We start from the raw sequence: 8,130 nt of genomic DNA, 5'->3' as shown, positions 1-8,130 counted from the left end.
TATTGTTTATGCTGCCAATTATTATGTAACCCGTAGGGAGTTGTGGCAGCAACTTTCGTTGCACAAAACTCTTGTTGCGGATAGTCCGTGGTTTATTATGGGTGATTTTAACTCGGCTCTGAATATAGAGGATAGTTCCATGGGCACGTCTTCTTGTTCTACCGGTATGAGGGAGTTCCAGGCTTGTGTAGATGACATTGAAGTGGTCGATATTAATCGGTCAGGTATTCATTTTACTTGGAACCAAAAGCCAAAGAAAGGGATTGGGTTACTTAAGAAAATTGATCGGGTGATGGGGAACACCTCTTTTCTAGCTGAATATCCGAACTCGGTGGCTATTTTCAAGCCATATCGTCTGTCGGATCATTGCCCGTGTATTTTATCGTTCCCGGATGCTATGATAGTGAAACCGAGGTCTTTCAAGTTCGCTAATTTTCTGGTTTTCAAACCAGAATTTTTGGAGTTTGTCACTAAATGTTGGGATACTCATGTTGATGGTGTGTACCAGTTTCGAGTCGTAAAAAAACTTCGTTTGCTGAAACACCCGCTAAGGTCGTTGCTCTTTAAACAAGGAAATCTCCATAAGAAAGTAGATAACCTTAGATTGAAGTTGGATGTTATTCAGCAAAACTTGGATCAACACCCGTCTAATGTTGATATCCGTGCTGATGAGGCTTCAATTAGTCGCGAGTTACAGGCGGCTTTATTAGACGAGGAGAGGTTCCTGAAACAAAAATCGAAAGTGGATTGGTTAGCGGCTGGCGATATGAACACGACATTCTTTCATTCTTCGTTGAAAGCCAGAAACCATTTTTCCAGAATAGAAGTTGTTACGGATTCGGGTGGGGTTCCTTATGAAGGTGACATGGTTTATAAAGCGTTTGTTCAGCACTATGAGGGATTCTTCGGATCTGAAGGGGATATATCTCTTGAACCGGCTCCGGATTTATTCCCGAGAATGTTATCGCATGATGTGGCGTCCAATATGGTTCGCCAGGTAACGACGGAGGAGGTCAAAAAGGCTATGTTTTCTATTGGTAACGACAAAGCCCCTGGGCCGGATGGTTATACGGCAGCCTTCTTTAAGAGTGCTTGGTCTTTAGTTGGCGATGATGTTTCTAACGCGATTAAGGATTTCTTTGATACGGGTAACCTTCTCCGGGAATTGAATCATACGCTAATTGTTCTCATTCCAAAGGTTTCGACCCCTATGCTTGTTACTGATTTTCGTCCGATTGCTTGCTGTAAGGTTTTTTACAAATGTATCAGTAAGATTGTTGCGGACAGAATTAAAGGTGCCCTTAATGATATTGTTAGCATCAATTAATCGGCCTTTGTTCCTGGTCGGAAAATCTCGGATAACATTCTGTTAACCCAAGAATTAATGCATAATTATCATAGAGATGTGGGTCCCCCTAGATGTGCGTTTAAAGTCGATATTCAGAAAGCTTACGATACTGTGGATTGGGGGTTTTTGAGAAAAGTGCTGATTGGTTTTGGTTTTAACATCAAAATGGTGGAGTGGATTATGGTATGTGTCTCTACTACATCGTTCTCGGTTTGTGTCAATGGCTCAGTGCATGGTTTCTTCAAAGGAAAACGTGGGTTGAGGCAGGGTGATCCAATGTCCCCATATTTATTTACGTTAGTTATGGAGGTCTTAACGAGTATTTTGCAACATTCGGTTCGAATTGATTCTTCTTTCAGGTTCCATAATAGGTGTGAAAGACAGCGAATTATTAATCTTTGCTTTGCAGATGACTTGTTTTTATTCGCTAGAGGGGAAGTTAATTCGGCTAATTGCATTATGTCCTCCCTCTCGAAATTCACTAAGATGTCGGGGTTGGTCCCTAGCAACCAGAAAAGCACGGTTTTCTTTTGCAATGTCAAAAATCATACTAAACAAGCTATTCTGGATATCATGCCTTTTAAGGAAGGAAAGCTGCGTGTCAAGTACTTGGGGGTCCCTTTGGTTTCGGCTAGGCTTGGGTACAATGAATGTCGACTTCTAGTGGAGAGGTTAGAAAAGCGTATCATGCATTGGAGAAATAAGCTGTTATCGTTCGCAGGAAGACTTCAGCTTATTAATTCTGTCCTATCTTCTATGCATATCTACTGGTCCTCAGTGTTTATTTTGCCGGTTCGGATTATCAAGGAGCTTGAAGCTAAGATGAGAAACTTTCTATGGTCTCAAGAGTCTGCTTTTAATAAAGGTAAATCTAAAGTCTCTTGGAAATTGGTTTGTACGCCAAAATATGAAGGGGGTTTGGGTATTAGACGTGTGGGGGATATAAATAAAGCGTTGATGACGTCTCATATTTGGAGCATTGTTTCTAAACGGGATTCCTTGTGGGTTGATTGGGTGCACTCGTATCGGTTAAAGGGTAAGAGTTTTTGGGTATGTAAAACGCCAGCTAGTAGTTGTTGGTCGTGGAGGAAGCTCTCTCAGTTAGGGCCGCTGGTTAGAAAACATATTTGGTCGGAGGTTGGCAATGGTGCCTCTACTTCAGCGTGGTATGATACATGGACCGAGTTGGGGCCGCTGGCCGATTTTCTTTCGTCTAGAGTTATTACCGACGCTGATTTTAGGTTGGAGGATTCGTTGGCCGATGTGCATTCGAATGGTGGTTGGAGATGGCCTATAGTGTGGAGGGATTTATTCCCTGTTCTGATTCAGATTGATCAAGTCCTATTGGATCCGTTGAAAAATGATAGGCTCCTATGGAAGGATGGTAATGATCTTAATGGGTTTTCGTCGTCTGGGGCTTGGCATTCGTTGCGCCATAGGGAACCGGATGTTGATTGGTGCAATATTGTGTGGTTCTCTCAGTGTATTCCGAGGCACGCCTTCATGATGTGGCTGATTATGAAATGTAAGCTCCTTACACAGGATAAAATTCTGCAATGGGATTTGTCTCGAAGGAAAAACATGAATATGATGTGTTGCTTAATGTGTTTTGAGAACTTTGATTCCCACCCACAGTTGTTCTTTGAGTGCAAGTATTCTTCTCAGGTGTGGACGCTAATCAGGGATAGGGGGGGATGAGCTCGGTCAGCCCGATATGGTCGGAAGTTGTTCACTGGCTTAGTGCTCGTATCCATCAGAAGAGGGCTGATACTTATGTTGCTAAGCTTCTCGTTGCGGCTACTGCGTATAACATTTGGCAAGAGAGGAATGCTAGGTTGTTTAAAAATCAACTGAGACCTCCTGAGACGGTTAGTGATGTTATTATCAAAACAGTGCGTTACAAATTGTGGGAGCTAAGTTGAAGGATACCGTGAGGGTGCGAAGGATTCTTGAAGAATGGGAGATCTATGCGGATGGCAAAGGCGACGATGGAGGCTGATTAGTTGTGTTTGGTTGTTATTTTCTAGATTGTAGTCTAGTGGTCGTTTTCCTTTTATTGGTTGTTTGTCTTGGTTTGGTTTTTGGTTTGACTTTCATGGGGTGTGTCTCATGATTGAACTAGTGTAGACTCTCTACACTACTTGTGCTTTTTTGGTTGTGAATATATAGAATCACCGGGGTAACCCTTTACCCAAAAAAAAACAAGCTCAGACAACACATCACACTTATGAAATTCGGACATATAAACATCATTCAAACTTCGGACAAGGTTACCCCCCTCACAAAACTCGGACTCCCCAACCCTTAAGAAAACTCGGACCCTGCTAGGTTTAAAGATCGCACTTGTGTTTCAACCCAAAAACTCGGACAAGGGGGGGGGGGTTTCCTTCACAAAGTCGGACAAGGGGGGGAACCTTGAAACTCGGACCAAGGGTCCTCTTATAAAAACTCGGACCACACATGGGGTGTCAAAAATCGGACCACATCCATCTATTAAAAGTCGGACCCCCTTTAAATCACATAAAAGTCGGACATATACAAGCTGATAAAATTCTGACCCTTATGCCTTTAAAAATTCGGACAATCATGAATTACTAACAAAACAAAAGTCGGACTGATTATATCATATGTAAAAAGGTCGGATCTATTAACATTTCAAAAGCTCGGACAAACATAATTCATGAAATTTTCAATTCCATTGTAACAATTGTAACAGTTACGTTCTCTACAATCACAGTTACGTTCAGCGGTCCAAAACCCTAGTTTCATACATTTTCACAGTGCAATAATTAATTATCAATCGATCATTCTAACATATCTTGTATCTTAATCATCAAGCAAATGATTCCACAACAACCATACCCATTTCACAATAAATCAGAATCAATTAAACACAGAATATCATATGAAGAACTAGGGTTTACATGAAACACAAAATCAAGAATTGATAGTAACAAACAATCATCAAACAATTACCTTAGATTGATTCTAGACAAAGAGAGAAATCAAGAGTGATGAAGAGCTTGTGCCAATGATGAAGGTGATGATTGCCAGAGAGGATCAGAGAGTATGAAAGTACGTGCTTTGTTTCTTTGGTGATGATTAGTGAAAGGGATTAGGGTTAAGAATGATTTAAGTTTCACTAATTACTCTATACATCCCTAAGTATCATCTTTTACATAAGTACACCATCTCAAAATAATTCACAGTTTCACCACCAAGTTCATACATTTGACAATTCTTTCATAAGTAACACATAACCATGCTCAAATACAATATACTTAACTGAATCAAAACGTTACAGTTTCACAGCAAACTAATTGTGCAAGTAAACAATTAAACAAACAGTGAACGTGCAATAAATGTGAAAATGGAATCTTGGAAACTCGAGTTGTCACATTATCCCCAACTTGAAAGAAATTTCGTCCCGAAATTTAGCATGCGGTTACTGAGGAAGCTAGGTAAGTTGTGTCGTTTACTGGTTTTCCTGGGGTGTCACATCATCCCCCCGTTGATTTGGAATTTCGTCCCGAAATTCTGTAGTAGTAGCTTCAGCCTCAGTAGTGGTTGCATTGGTTCTGAATAACTGGGGATACTTGAGTTTCATTTGATCTTCACGCTCCCAGGTGAACTCTGGGCCGCGACGGGAGTTCCAACGAACGCGAACACGAGGGATTCTCGTGTTCTTGAGGACCTTAACATCCTGGTCCGTGATTTCAACAGGTTCCTCGACGAACTGCAACCGCTCGTCGACAGTGAGCTCCTTTAAGGGAACTATGAGGGTCTCATCTGACAGGCACTTCTTCAGATTCGACACGTGAAAAACATTGTGAACTGCACCGAGTACAGCTGGCAAGTTTAATCTGTAGGCTACTTTTCCTATTCTTTCAGTGATTTCGAACGGTCCGACATACCGCGGATTGAGTTTGCCCCGTTTCCCAAAACGAACCACACCCTTCCAGGGTGAGACTTTAAGTAAAACCCGGTCCCCGACCTGAAATTCCAATGGCTTCCTACGCTTATCCGCGTAGCTTTTCTGACGGTCGCGAGCTGCCGCCATGCTTTGTCGTATCTGTGCAATCTTTTCCGTGGTGTCCACTATAAGTTCTGGACCCGTGATTTGACTATCCCCCACCTCTGCCCAGCAGAGAGGTGACCGGCATTTACGCCTGTACAATGCCTCAAATGGAGCGGCTGGTATGCTGGTTTGATAACTGTTATTGTATGAAAACTCCACTAAAGGGAGATGCTTTTCCCAGCTGTTGCCGAAATCGATGACACATGCCTGAAGCATGTCTTCTAGAGTTTGAATCGTGCGCTCAGACTGCCCATCTGTCTGAGGGTGATATGCCGTGCTCATGTCTAGCCGCGAGCCAAAAGCCTTGTGCATTGCTTGCCATAGTTCTGACGTGAATCGTGCATCGCGATCCGAAAAGATAGAGGTGGGCACCCCGTGCCTCGAGACTACTTCTTTCAAGTATATGTCTGCTAGTGTGGAAAACTTCTCTGTTTCTTTGATTGCCAAGAAGTGAGCAGACTTGGTGGGTCGATCCACGATCACCCAAATAGTATCGTTCCCACGCTGGGATCTAGGTAGGCTAGTAATGAAATCCATGGAAATTTCCTCCCATTTCCACTGTGGTATCTTTGGTTGTTGGAGTAGGCCTGCTGGTTTCTGGTACTCCGCCTTGACTCTTGCACAGGTCAAGCACTTGCTGACATAGGTAGCGATGTGGGCCTTCATGCTAGGCCACCAATAAGTAGTTCTGATGTCGTGGTACATTTTATCCGACCCTGGATGTACCGAGTAGCGCGATTTGTGAGCTTCATCCATCACTAGCTCATGCAAGTCGCCATAGAGTGGGACCCAAATACGCCCTGTTACATAGTAGGCGCCGTCTTCCTTCTGTTCTAATCGCTGCCTTGAACCGCGTAAGGCTTCAGCCTTGACATTTTCTAGTTTCAATGCTTCTACCTGAGCATCTCGTATCTGTGCTGGAAGACTAGATTGAATGGTGAGTTGCAATGCTCGCACGCGCTTAGGTGTAGTGTCTTTCCGACTGAGGGCGTCAGCCACAACATTGGCTTTGCCTGGATGGTACTTGATAGCGCATTCGTAATCGTTCAAAAGTTCGACCCATCTTCGTTGTCGCATGTTCAAATCCTTTTGCTTAAGGATATGCTCGAGACTCCTGTGATCGGTGTAAATAGTGCACTTGGTACCGTACAGGTAGTGTCGCCATATCTTAAGCGCAAAAACAACAGCTCCCAGCTCTAAATCGTGCGTCGTGTAGTTTCGTTCATGAACCTTGAGTTGGCGCGAAGCATAAGCAATAACTTTATCCCGCTGCATCAATACGCAACCAAACCCTTGTATCGATGCGTCACAATAGACCACGAAATCATCCGTGCCCTCTGGCAATGAGAGAATAGGTGCACTGCAGAGTCTATCCTTTAAGTACTGAAAAGCGGTTTCCTGGGAATCTCCCCAACGGTAGGTGACACCTTTCTGTGTCAGTAGTGTAAGCGGCTGTGCGATCTTTGAGAAGTCTTTGATGAATCGTCTGTAGTACCCCGCCAAACCCAAGAATTGGCGTATTTCCGTTGGTGTACGCGGTGCAGGCCAGTTCCTGATCAAATCTACCTTGGATGGATCGACATGAATCCCCTCCTTGTTTACCAAATGGCCTAAGAAATGGACTTCACGAAGCCAGAAGTCGCATTTTGAAAACTTGGCGTACAATTGTTCTTTTCGAAGAAGTTCCAAGATAAGACGTAAGTGTTGCTCGTGTTCCTCCTGACTCTTGGAGTAGATCAGAATGTCGTCGATGAAAACGATGACGAACTTGTCAAGATAGGGTTTGCACACCCTGTTCATAAGATCCATGAAAACTGCAGGCGCGTTCGTAAGCCCAAATGGCATGACTAGAAACTCGTAGTGACCGTAGCGAGTTCTGAATGCGGTTTTGGAGACGTCCTCATCCCGGACTCTCAGCTGATGGTAACCTGACCTCAAGTCTATCTTGGAGTAGTAACTCGACCCTTGCAACTGGTCGAATAAGTCGTCAATACGAGGAAGAGGATAGCGGTTCTTCACTGTGACCTTGTTCAGTTCGCGGTAATCTATGCACATTCTGAATGTACCATCTTTCTTCTTCACAAATAGTACTAGAGCTCCCCAAGGCGAAGAGCTTGGACGAATAAAGCCCTTTTCCAAGAGCTCTTGTAGCTGCTTTAACAGTTCTTCCAGTTCAGTTGGAGCTAAACGATACGGTGCGCGGTCTATTGGTGCTGCTCCTGGAGCTAGCTCGATTTGAAACTCGACCTGGCGATGAGGCGGTAGACCAGGTAAATCTACAGGAAATACTTGAGGAAAATCACGTACCACTGGGATATCCTCTATTCTTTTCTCTTTCGTAGCTGCATCAGTAACTAGTGCCAAAATGGCAGTGTGCCCCTTTCGTAACCACTTTTGGGCCTTCAGGAAGGAGATGATGCCAACCTCAGCACCACTCTTGTCGCCTTGAACTTCGAGAGGTTCTTGACCAGAACAGGGAATACGAATGATCTTTTTCTTTACATAGGATCTCCGCTTGCTGCTTGGATAACCAATCCATACCAACGACGATGTCGAAACTACCCAGAACTATAGGGATAAGGTCGATGGAGAAAGCTTGACCAGCGAGGATAAGATTACAACCCTGAACTATGTGTGTGGCCTCTAGACTTTTACCATTAGCTAACTCTACGACATGTTTGGTGTTTAGGGGAGTTGGTGCACG

This window comes from Helianthus annuus, chromosome 3, assembly GCF_002127325.2.
Source record: "Helianthus annuus cultivar XRQ/B chromosome 3, HanXRQr2.0-SUNRISE, whole genome shotgun sequence".
Classification (NCBI taxonomy): Eukaryota; Viridiplantae; Streptophyta; class Magnoliopsida; order Asterales; family Asteraceae; genus Helianthus; species Helianthus annuus.
Note: the sequence above shows the minus strand (reverse complement) of the source record.